The sequence below is a fragment of the Salvia splendens genome, chromosome 6 (assembly GCF_004379255.2).
Source record: "Salvia splendens isolate huo1 chromosome 6, SspV2, whole genome shotgun sequence".
NCBI lineage: Eukaryota > Viridiplantae > Streptophyta > Magnoliopsida > Lamiales > Lamiaceae > Salvia > Salvia splendens.
In genome coordinates, this window is record NC_056037.1 from 32,989,382 (window position 1) to 33,002,603 (window position 13,222).

The window sequence follows — 13,222 nt, forward strand, 5'->3', positions numbered from 1 at the left end:
AATTAAAAAAAAAATCAAAATACAGTAATATTACCGTTTTTTCTGATTTTTATTTTATTTTTTTTACCCTATAAATACTCCTAATTCATCCACATTTCACACACAAATACACATCTATTCTTCCCAAATCATCTCCATTTCCTCTCCAATTTTCATCTAACCTCTCATTACAAAATGTTTGGCGACGGAAACTCTGGCGGTGGCGGCTCCGGCAGGTTTGACATCAACGCGTTCGGCGACTGGGGGGCATGTACAATGTCCTGGGTGGTGGTTTCGGTTCATCGACGCCGGGCACCCAGGGTTCGTCGACGCCGGAGGTACTAACCACCCCATTTTGATGTGGATGCATACGCTCGTCCCTCCGCCCCGAGGTATTCGCAGGGATTATCCTAGATTCGGGATGATTATTCCGTTGAACCCACTCCGGAAGGAGGCTGAGGCGGTGGAGGAGGCCGAGGCGGTGGAAGCTCCAGGGCGGAGGCGGAGGCGGACGAGAAGGAGGATCTAGGCTGGCATCCGTACAGCCACAAGGAAACGTTGGTTGTGTACAACGCCTGGATCGTACGATCCCATCGTCGGGAATCAACAATCCCAGAAGTGCTTCTGGGAAAAGGTCACCGAGGCCTACCACGAGATTAAGCCGAAGGGGTCCCGCCGCCGCACATTTAAGATGCTCCGCGCTCACTTTGATTGACTCGACAGAGAGGTCAAAAAATTCTGCGCCATCTACAAGAGTGAAGCGACTCATTACTAAAGCGGAGCCACGGGAGCCGACATTCTGAGGTCGGCTTTGCGAGTCTACTTCGACGACACCGCCAAACAATTCAAACATGTCGATGTTTGGGAGGTCGTTAAAGACGAGGAAAAGTGGGCCGACGGTGTCTAGTCCAGCTCTGGCTCGACCTCGAAGCGCACGAAGCACACGGTGGGTGGCCAATACTCGTCTAGTGAGGGCGGTTCGGGCAGCGCCGCACAAGAGTTTGCCTCGCAGGAGGTTGAGGGCACGACAGACGATGCCAGAGGTCCTCACGTGGGCGCCGTCGGCCGCAAGGGAGAAATGCGGCGAATGCGGCTAGAGGGAGGAGGGGCCGAGCCGAATCAAGCCAGGCGGGCTCGGGGGCACCCTCGAACTTCCTAATGTCCATGTACATGACCGCCACAATGGCGGACACTTCCCGCATGACGCCTCCCCAATACCAAGCCTATCTTGCCGGAATTGAGTTTATGACAAGACAACTTGGTACTCCGCCTCCAGGTGGCTTCAGTGCACCTCCACCGCCTTCGGGGGATGATTCGCCGGCGGAGTAGTTTTTTTATTTTCTATAAAATTGTATTTTAAATTATGTAATTTTTATTTTTTAGGATTTTAATTATGTGTTTTTTTTTGGTTTTTTTTGAATTTTAAGTTGTATTTTTATTTTATGTTGTAATTTTATTTTATTTAATGAAGTGTGTTTTTTATTAATTGAATTTGTTGGAAATAAAAATAAAAATGAAAATGAATGAATAGTAATTTAAGAGATGGTTAAGAGACGGATAAGAGATGGAGGGTTGCAGTTTCTGTCCCTTAGTTAAGAGATGGAGTAAAAAATACAGTGGGGCCTAAGAATAGTAATTTAAGTGACGGTTAAGGGACGGATATGATACAGCGTTGCAGATGGCCCAAGAGGAGAAATAGTAGATAAAACTACTTTTTTTTAGTACCTAAACTTTGCTATATTATCATTTACAGTCTTTAATTTTAAAAAATATCAACCCACATGAAGTTTGATGAATAAAATTTTGTACTTTTTGACTTTTTTTGCACAAAATGCATTTCTACCACTAAGAGCCATTTTTGTCAAATTTCTTTACTATTTATCCTCCATTTCCTCTCTCCTCTTTAGATAATATAATCTGAAAAAAAATCATATTACATGTTGTTTATTAATTTAGATAAATATATTAGTATATTACATATGGTACATATAAATAAAGAAGGGAGATGAGCTATAAAGTAAATACATTTGAAAATAGTAATTGCTGAAGGGCATTTTTGTCCAATAAAAAGTCCCAAAAATTGCAAAACACCTTCCAGGTTCTACTAAGATTAGATTAAAGTTTAGATATGTGTAGCGATATTTTTAAAGAATAGGGGCCACAAATAATATTATACTAATAAAAATCCATGGCCTAAAAATATACTGAGTATATAAAAGACGAATAAAAGTTGTGCTTTGGAGACGCCTTTAACTTGCAAACAGAAACAAAAAAAACTTATGAACAGAGAAAAGAAATTTTGAAAAAATAAAACGGTATAATACAAAAAGAACCGATGGTGTTCCATCTCTATAGGTAATTGGTACACTCACAGCACCATGTGGCACCAATTGAGAGCACACGGAACACATCTCATGGGTGTCTCTTATCTCGTTCCTCTGAGACGAGACGGACGCGGGACGCGTTGCAGCGTCCCGTCTCGTTACCATCCCGCCGAGACGCCCGTCCTACAGAGACAGATGGCGAGCCGTCTCGCCACGCGTGACGCCCACTCGCCGGCCCGCGAGTGGGCTTCGTCATGCTGACACAATAAATCATTTTTTTAAAAAAATTCGAATTTAATAAAAAATAAAAAATCAAATGGTAATATTACCGTTTTTGACCGTTTTTTTTCTTTTTTATTATTTTTTTACTCTATAAATACTTCTATTTCATCCTCATTACACACATAAACACACATCTATTCTTCCCAAATCATCTCCATTTCCTCGCCAATTTTCATCACAAAATGTCCGGCGACGGAAACTCTGGCGGTGGCGGCTCTGGCGGGTTTGACATCAACGCGTTTGGTGACTGGGGGGCATGTACAATGTATTGGGCGGTTCGGGTTCCGGTTCGTCGACGCCGGCGGGGTACCAACCACCCCATTTTGATGTGGATGCATACACTCGTTCGTCCCTCCGCCCTGAGGTATTCGCAGGGATTATCCCAATTAGGGAGGATTATCCGGATGAACCCACTCCGGAAGGAGGACGAGGCGGTGGAAGCTCCAGGGCATTCAACGCCGTGGAGAAAGAGGCGGAGGTGGCCGAGGAGGAGGAGGAGGATGTAGGCCGGCATCCGTACAGCCGCAAGGACACGATGGCTGTGTACAACGCCTGGATCAGCGTCTCGTACGATCCCATCGTCGGGAATCAACAAACCCAGAAGTGCTTCAGGGAAAAGGTCACCGAGGCCTACAACGAGATTAAGCCGAAGGGGTCCCGCCGCCGCACATTGAAGATGCTCCGCGCTCACTTTGACCCAGTCGACAGAGAGGTCAAAAAAATCTGCGGCATCTACAAGACTGAAGTGGCTCATTACTAAAGCGGAGCCACGGGAGCCGACATTCTGAGATCGGCTTTGCGAGTCTATGTCAACGACACCGGCAAAGAATTCAAACATGTAGATATTTGGGAGGTTGTCAAAGACGAGGCAAGGTGGGCCGGCGGTGTCCAGTCCAGCACGGGCTCGACCTCGAAGCGCACGAAGCACACGGCGGGTGGCCAATACTCGTCTATTGGGGGCGGTTCAGGCAGCGCCGCACAAGAGGTTGCCTCGCAGGAGGTTGAGGGCACGGCGGACTATGAGGGGGGTCATCCCGTGAGCGCCGTCGGCCGCTATAGAGAGGAGGGCCCTAGGCGAATCAAGCCAGGCGGGCTCCCAAGGGCCGCCATCCTCCTTAATGTCCATGTACTTCACCGCCACGATGGCGGACACTTCCCTCATGACGCCTGCCCAATTTCAAGCCCATCATGCCGGCATTGTGTATCTGGCGGGACAACTTGGTATTCCGCCTCCGGGGGGATGATTCGCCGGCGGAGTAGTTTTTATAATTTCTATAAAATTGTATTTTAAATTATGTCTTTTTTTTATTTATTTTGCCACGAATTTAATTATGTATTTTTTTAGGATTTTAAGTTGTAATTTTTATTTTATTTAATGAAGTGTGTTTTTATTAATTGAATTTGTTGGAAATAAAAAAAAATGAAATTGAATGAATAGTTAAGGGATGAGATGATTAAGAGACGGATAAGAGATGGAGGGTTGCAGGTTCTACCTCTTAGTTAAGAGATGAAGTGAAAAGTACAGTGGGACCCATGAATAGTTAAGAGATGAGACGGTTAAGAGACGGATAAGAGACAGCGTTGCAGATGGCCTTATATTATTCAAGGTTCTTGTACTTTAATTTTTTTTCGATTTCCCTTAAACTCCCCTTGCATGTCACTCACTGCAGAACGAGCTAGACCCTCCACATTGTAGATGCTCCGAGGTGGGGATAAATACATAATTCATACAAAATGTATCACCTTTGTTTCATATTATTTGAAGTTGACATAAATCATACAAAAAGTTTATTTAGTGTTTCAATTTAGTATATTCCGTTATATGTGTTTAAACAACGTTAACTCTTTGTCTATATGAAGTACAAAATGTTTCATCATTGTTTTATGTTGGTACAAAAGGTTTTTTGATTGTTTCATATTGATACAAACTTTCTTATCATTATTTCATGGTTTATACGCCATATAAGTAAAAAGTTAACACCGTTTAAACACATAACGAAATGTACTAAATTGAAACACGAAAGAAACTTTTTGTATAATTTATGTCAACTTCAAACTTTTTGTACTAATATGAAACAAAGATGACACATTTTGTATGAGTTTTGTATTTACCCCTCTGAGGCGTGTTTACTTTTTTCCTTGTTCTTATACTACTATTTCTTGTTTTTTTCTTTTTCTTTCTTTAACCATAGTTTTGGGATTCTCAATTTTATACACAAATTTATTCATCTAATTAATAATTTTATTTTATTAAAATACATATCTTAAAAAAATTAGCGTTGTGAGATTAGAGACCACAAAATAGTTAAAAGTGAGTAGCAACGTAGTGGGGAAATATTTAATATAGTGAAAAATAAGATGGTTGGTAATTGGTAGTGTGACACAAATGAGGTAGCATTACACCTAAGCAAGTAAGTATCGATTATATTGGACGAATGCACCAGTATTTTCTAATAGAAATTATTTAGATTAATCTCTCAAACTTTGTCCTTTATTTGGCAAAAAAAATGAAGAATTTTTTTTAAAAAAAGATACAGATTTGACTGTCTTGTAGAAAAACTGGCACCAGAAAACATGCTTGGGAATAAACTTTCTCCGTATGGCTGACATTAATTTTGAATTTATTCTCAGCAATATACTGTGAATATAAAATAAGGTTGGTCCAAAATCCTCGGTTACAAAATATTGGTATAGCATCAAAAGTTTGACTTATTAGAATTGTTTACTAATTTGTTAGGTACTTTTATTTCCTCTTCTAACGGCTGAGCCGACAATTGATCGCTTCCTTTCCCTTTACAGTATCCGCAGTGGTGCTCGCGCCGACGGACGGCGTCCGTGCCCCTGGCGGGCACCGCCCTGCTCGCCGCTGCACTCTTGTCGCTAGCATGACGCTGTTCGATGCATTGAGCACGTCCGTACCAGCGAGCAGCTGGCGTGACGTTTCCTGATTGGCCAACGGCAATGCCGTTGGCAATTTTTTTAAAAAAATGGATTTTAATTAAAAATCTGAATAAATATAAAAAATATTTTCCCACCTCCCAAAAAAGTATATCCGTTTTCTCCCCACTTTTAATTTATTTTTCAATTTTTCCCCCCAAAATCCACATTTTCATCTATTAATACCTCCACTTCCACACAAACAATTTTCCCCCCACTTCCACACAAACAATTAATTTATTTTTCAATTTTTCCCCCCAAAATCCATATTTTCATCTATTAATACCCCCACTTCCACTTTCACACCACACTACACAATTCTCATCTAAATTCTCTCATCTTCTCTTATCAATTCTCAATCTTTCACTCTTACTTACAAAAAAAAATGTCTGGCTCCGGCGATCACCCCTCCGACTCCCGCGGTTGGAACCACGAATGGTTCGGCTCACAACCATTTCCTAGTCCGGAAATGCAATTTTCGACCCCTCCTCAAACCCAAGGTTCTCAAGTTCCGGGTGGCTACCGGCCTTACCCGGTGGACGACCAAGATGCCCCCGATGGGCGATACGGGTGGGCACCCGAACCCAGATCGGGAGGGAGCGGTGGCGGCGGCTCTCAAACTCCTCCTCTTCCTACTCCTACTCCTACTCCTCGAGGTGTACGCACCCCGTACACTCCGGCGGAGATGGATCAATTATTCAAAGCCTATTTGATTATCTCCGAAGATCCGGAGATATGCACGAACCAAAGCAGGGATAGGTTTTGGTGGCGCGTCGCCGGTACAATGAAAACCGCCCGGCTGGAACCATCGAGCGCAATGAGAGTATGGTGCGCAATACCATATTCATAGCCAACGAAGAAATCCAAAAGTTCGAGGGGTATTACTTCCAGGAAGAGCGGTCTGCGGAGAGCGGTAGGAGCGAGCTCGACATCATCAGTGCCGCCTTGGCGACCTACGAATCCATAAATTACAAACCGTTCAAGTACCTCAGTGCTTGGCAGGAGGTGCGTGTGTATCCGAAGTATATGGGAGGCGTATCATCCTCCTCCAGCAAACGGTCGAGGTCGGTATCCCTATCCGAAGCTGGCGAGGATGAGGTGGCTAGCCAGCTCGCCGGAGCTAATTTGGGTAGCCCCGACGCCGGCCCGAGTAGTTCCCAACGCCGACCGCAAGGAAGGAAGAAGGCGACGACCAACCGCCGTCGCGCTGCGACTCCATTCGCCCCTGCCCCCGCTCCCTTTGTGCCACCTCAACCCCCGCCAACTCATTGTGGACCCTTTTGGCCCAACTCTATTTGGCCAATAGGTTAAATATGACCCCCAGGCAACTTGATTCACATTTGGCAATGATATGGGGTCTCCGAAGAACATTGAGGATAGGGCCAGAGGAATAGTCTTCCACGTGGGTGTATTTTAGCCTTTAATTATGTATTTTTTATTTTTTAAGATTTTAATTATATAATTTTAATTTTTTAGTATTTTAATTATGTAATTTTTAATTTTTTTATAATTTGTAATAGTATTCCGGATATTTTTAATGCATTTTAATATTATGAAAATGTTTTTATTTAAATTGAATTATAGAATGGTGGGACCCTTGAGCATGTCCTTGCGGAAGAGTATGGATGTGGGTGTTGTGCTCTTGCCTAAGAGCAGGGAGTAAAAAAGTAATAAAAGTGGGTCCGGGCCCACATCCATGCTCTTTGGCAAGAGCACGGATGGAAATGCTCTTATTTTTTGCCATGAATTTTGAGAGATTGGTTAACAAATGGGTGGCACAAGCAAATTCAAAGATTTTAAACTATTTTAGGATTGTTTACTTAACAATCACGACCAACAATGATTTTGAAGCAAATGTGGTAAATTAGGAGAGAAAATATAATTGAACTATTTAAAAGTGAATAAGTAGGAAATGGAGAAAAATCGATGAATTATATTGGTAAAAAGTAAAATGTATATTTGGGTAAAGTATTGTGAAAATTTACTAAATATAGAACAATAATCACCAGTATAATTTTCGTGAATAAATTAGTAGTGTGAAAGAAACGATGGTTTCTGATGGAGTAGATTGATTTGATAGTAGTTAATTCTGTTTTATTCTTTAGACAATTGTATATGATCATAATTCATAAACGTCAACTCATTTTGTAGTATGATTCGTCATTCATACTTACTATATGGGTACACGTATAAATAGATAGATTTTATTATAGTTTTACAAGAAAGTTAGATTCAAAATTGTTGGAATTGAAGCTCAATTTGTATCGAACAAGCGAATTGATGAACAAGAATGAGAATCGAAGAAAAGGAATTGTTATTGTTGAGAGAGAATTCTCGAGAAACTTTTCAAAACAGAATGAAGGCTAATACACAACAAACTAACTAACAAAAGCTATTTAAGTCTAACGGCTAGTTAGATCAACGGTCACGACTTAATCCTAAAACTAATGGGCAGATCCGACGGCTCCTGAAGCTTAAGCTCAAGCAAGCTCAAATTCTTCACTTCTTCGATCCAAATCAAAAGCATGACTACAGCACTTGAGTTATCATACTCACAAATCTCCACCTTGATCATTCAAGTCGCTGCCAGTCCATTTTGCACAAACTTACAAGGTGCATACATAATTCAAGCTTGCTTCTTGGCAGTGGCTTCGTAAGCATGTCTGCTGGGTTTTCTGCCGTGTTCACCTTGAATATCCTCACCTCACCTTCTTCTATCTTCTCACGAATGAAGTGCAAACGAACGTCTATGTGTTTGCTTCTTTCGTGATACACATGATGCTTAGCCAAACATAAGGCACTGCTATTGTCACAGCCAATAGACACCACATCTTGAACTATGTTGAAATCTTGCAAGATCCCCTTGAGCCAGGAACCTTCTTTCACGGCTGCTGCAAGAGCCATAAACTCTGCCTCTGTAGTGGATAAAGCAACCACTGCTTGAAGGCTATTCTTCCAACTTATGGCAGATCCATATAGTGTGAATACATAGCCTGATTGTGATCTTCTTGTGTCTATATTCCCTGCAAAATCAGAATCCGACCACCCCATCAAAGCTTCACCTTCATACCTCTTTGCTCCATCAAACAAGATCCCAACATTTGTGGCTCCCTTTAGATATTTCATTAACCACTTCAGAGCTGACCAGTGATCTTTGCCATGATTGGCCATAAACCTACTGGTTGTTGACACAGCTTGAGCTATGTCTGGTCTCGTACTTATCATAGCATACATGGTGCTACCAATCATACTAGCATAGGGAATTCTCTGCATCTCAGCCATATCAGCTTCAGACTTCGGCCTTTGATCCACTGAGAGCTTGAAGTGCTGTCCCATAGGTACTGCAACTGCCTTTACATTGTGCAGGTTGAACTTTTTGAGCATTTTGGAGACATAGTCTGATTGAGACAGCCAAATTCTTTTCTTCTTCCTATCTCTGATTATTGTCATCCCCAGAATCCTCCTCGCTTGCCCCAAATCCTTCATCTCATACACTGCCCTCAGGTCATCTTTCACCTTTTGGATCTCTTGCTTACAACTCCCAGCCAAGAGCATGTCATCAACGTACAATAATAAGTAGGCCACTGCAGCTCCACCTACACGCTTAATGTAAACACATTCATCATATTTTGAGCTCACAAAACCAGTTCTTATCATGTGTTCATCAAACTTCCTATGCCATTGCCGGCTTGCTTGCTTCAAGCCATACAAACTCTTTTTAAGTAAACACACCTTGCCCTTGTCCTTTGGCCTAACAAAGCCTTCCGGCTGAGCCATATATATTGTTTCCTTTAGATCACCATGCAAGAATGCGGTCTTGACATCAAGTTGCTCAAGATCCCAGTCCCTTCTTGCAACAATAGCCAGCAACAATCTGATGGATGTGTGCTTCACCACAGGACTAAAAACCTCATCAAAGTCTACTCCATGTTCCTGTGTAAAACCTCTTGCCACTAGCCTTGCTTTGAATCTCACACCATCTTCCTCAGCAGCCTCAATTTTCTTCTTAAAAACCCACTTGCAACTGACAACTCTTCTTCCATCCGGCCTTTCCACCAAGATCCAAGTTCCATTCTTTAACAAGGATTCAATTTCCTCAATCATTGCTTACATCCACTTCTCACAATCTTTACTCTGAATTGCTTCATTGTAGGAACTTGGTTCAGAGTATCCAATCTCTTCAGCCACAATTAGAGCATAAAACAGAAACTCAGCATCTGAGTACTTGGCTGGTGGTTTGATGGTTCTTCTGGATCTATCTCTAGCAAGATTCCAGTTTCTCAAGTTCCCTGGCTCAGTCTGCTGAACACCTTGCTCATCTGATGACAACTCAGGCAAATCAGGCAGATCAGAGGGCATCTCAGGTGAATGATCAGAGGGCATCTCAGGTGAATCACTTGGCTCCACCTCAACTGCTGTAGTAGTATCAGTCACAACAGAAGCGTGTTTTCTTCTTGAAAGGCAGCTCATTTTCCCAGAAGATCACATCTCTACTAATGATTATTCTTGCATTCCCAGGCTCTATACACCAAAGCCTATAGCCCTTGACCCCAGGCTGATATCCTAGCATAATGCATTTCAATACTCGAGGCTCCAGCTTCCCTTGCTTCACATGAGCAAAAGCCTTGCAGCCAAACGTTCTCAGACCAGAGTATTCACCATAACCCCCATACCATCTGAAATCTGGGGTATCACCACCAATACTAGATGAAGGACACTTATTTATAAGTTTGACAGCAGTAGAAGCTGCCTCTGCCCAGAACTTCTTCTCTAAACCAGCAGCAAGAAGCATACACCTAACCCTTTCCAATATTGTTCTATTAGCCCTCTCAGCCTCCCCATTTTGTTGGGGGTTCATAGGCACTGTTCGATGTCTTTTCATGCCCTTAGATTTACAGAAGTTATCAAAATCTTTTTACAAGAACTCAAGTCCATTATCAGTCCTTAAGCACTTCAAGAACATCCCCTTTTCTGCCTCAACCTCAGCACACCATTCAGTAAATCTCTTGAATGCCTCTGATTTTTCTTTTAACACATATAACCACATCTTCCTAGAGTAGTCATCAATAACACTCATATAGTATTTCCCTCCCCCAATAGATTTTTCTTGAGAAGGTCCCCACAAATCACTATGTGCATAGTCTAAGGGATTTGTGGAAGTGTGGTTACCTTTTGGATATGGCAACTTCTTGGCCTTGCCTAGTATGCACTCCTCACAAGAAGTTGCCTCCTCTTTATCATTGCAATGTAGGACTCCTTTTCTGATAAGCTCCTTCACACTGCCAACTGCTGGATGACCGAGCCGGTTGTGCCACTGGCTCAAGCCGATGGATGTAATGTTGCAGGCCTCTGCACACCCTTTACTGCATATTCTTGCTGACAAATAATAGAGACTACCTCTCCTCTCTGCTCTCATGAGCACCTTACCAGCCTTGCAGACCTCCATCTTTCCATCCACACAGCCAAAAGAGCATCCTCTTCTCTCCAAGAAACCAAGCGATATCAAATTCCGCTTTACATCTGGAATGTATCTGACTCCAGTAAGCATCATCACAATCCCCTTATCCCCTCCTAGCTTCACTGAGCCTTTACATTTTATGGGACACACCTGATTGTTTCCAAGGATGACTGATCCAGTGGCTTCTTGAATATCTTCAAACCAGTCCAAATTCGGGCACATATGAAAACTGCAGCCTGAGTCCATGATCCATGAACCAATGACCTCATTCTCTACAACATTCAGGACCTCATGGACCTCATCATCTTCCACAGCCTCTGCCGAATTAACAGCCTTCCCTTCAATCTCTTGCTTTCTCTTCCAAGCAAAGCAATCTTTCTTCACATGGCCGGGTTTTTTGCACCAAAAACATGAACGGGTCTCCTTTTGGCCATTTGACCCACCTTTGAAGTAATCTTGAGGTTTCTTGAACGCCTTTTTACCCTTGAATTTCTTGATATTTAGACTCTCCGCACTCTGATCAGCCGGCTTCAATTCACCTCTTTGAAGCTCCTTTGCCCTCAATGCAGTCTGAACTTCCAAGAGAGTAATTGTTCTATCCCGTCCATATAAAAAGGCGTCGCGAAACTGATCAAAAGAATGCGGCAGAGCTTTGAGGAGCAGGATAGCCTTATCCTCATCGCCTATCGAGACATCAATGTTTTCAAGGTCGTCAACCGCCTTGTTGAAGTCTTCAAGCTGCCCCAAGATCCCATTTCCTTCCAAGAACTTGTAAGAGTACAGACGCTGCTTCATAAACAGTCTGTTGGCAAGAGATTTCGTCAGGTAAAGATCTTCCAATCTTGTCAAGATGCCGGCCGCGGTCTTCTCTTTCGCAACCTCCCGAAGAACCTTATCACCAAGGCTCAACACGATCGCACTATGCGCCTTTGATTCAATCTCAGCCTTCTTAGCAGCCGTCTTCTCGTCCACGGCCGCTTTCCCCTTATCACCTTCTTCTTCAACCGACAAAGCCGATGCCAAGCCCTGTTGAATCAGCATCGCTCTCATCTTCATTCTCCACAAGGCAAAATCATTTTTGCCTGTAAATTTCTCTGCCTCGAATCTGGAGGCCATCGTCTTCGTGAATCCGCTTCCAATCACAAAATCAATCGCTGCTCAAGAAGATTTGCGCTTCCCACAGACGGCGCCAATTGTTGGAATTGAAGCTCAATTTGTATCGAACAAGCGAATTGATGAACAAGAATGAGAATCGAAGAAAAAGGAATTGTTATTGCTGAGAGAGAATTCTCGAGAAACTTTTCAAAACAGAATGAATGCTAATACACAACAAACTAACTAACAAAAGCTATTTAAGTCTAACGGCTAGTTAGATCAACGGTCACGACTTAATCCTAAAACTAATGGGCAGATCCGACGGCTCCTGAAGCTTAAGCTCAAGCAAGCTCAAATTCTTCACTTCTTCGATCCAAATCAAAAGCATGACTACAGCACTTGAGTTATCATACTCACAAAAATAAATAATTCTCGACTCATTTTATATTAGATAGTAAACAATTCTTGAATTTTATACTTCATCTACCATGATCGACTTGACTTATTTTTATAATTTCATTGACATACTCCGAGTATTTATTTAGAAGAAAGCTATCGTATAAACTATAAAGTGTGAGGCTCACATGTTTAATATTGTAGTCCATATATAAAGTAATTGCAATAAAAAAAATCAAACCAATTTAAGTCTTGAAGCAATACAAACCTGGCCAAGAAGACGAAGAAAATTTATAAGTATTCTAATAAGAAACTGATTTTTTGTGAAAAAAAAGTAAATTAAAAAACTGGAAAGAAAGAAGCTAAAACCGTCCAAAAAGCATGTGGTTTTGAACATGAATCTAAACCGCAATTTTCTTTGCGGATCTAATTTTTATGGAACCAAAACTAACAATTCTTAACCGTTGGCATCCCTACTATTTGCAAGGGAATAATTATGCTTTTAATGATATCGTTCACAATTAACAGTCTATTTTTCTATTTCGATCGTTATTTTTTTACGCTCTCTTCTATTTTTTCTCCACCTTTTATTTATCCACTTCAGTTAGCCAAATATTTTGTTTTTCTCTCTATTTATTTACTACTCCCTCCATCCTTCATTAATTAACATTGGTTGACTTAGCACGAATTTAAAAAAATATAGTGAAAATGGGTAAAAAAAATTACTGGAATATAGGGTTTATTACCAAAA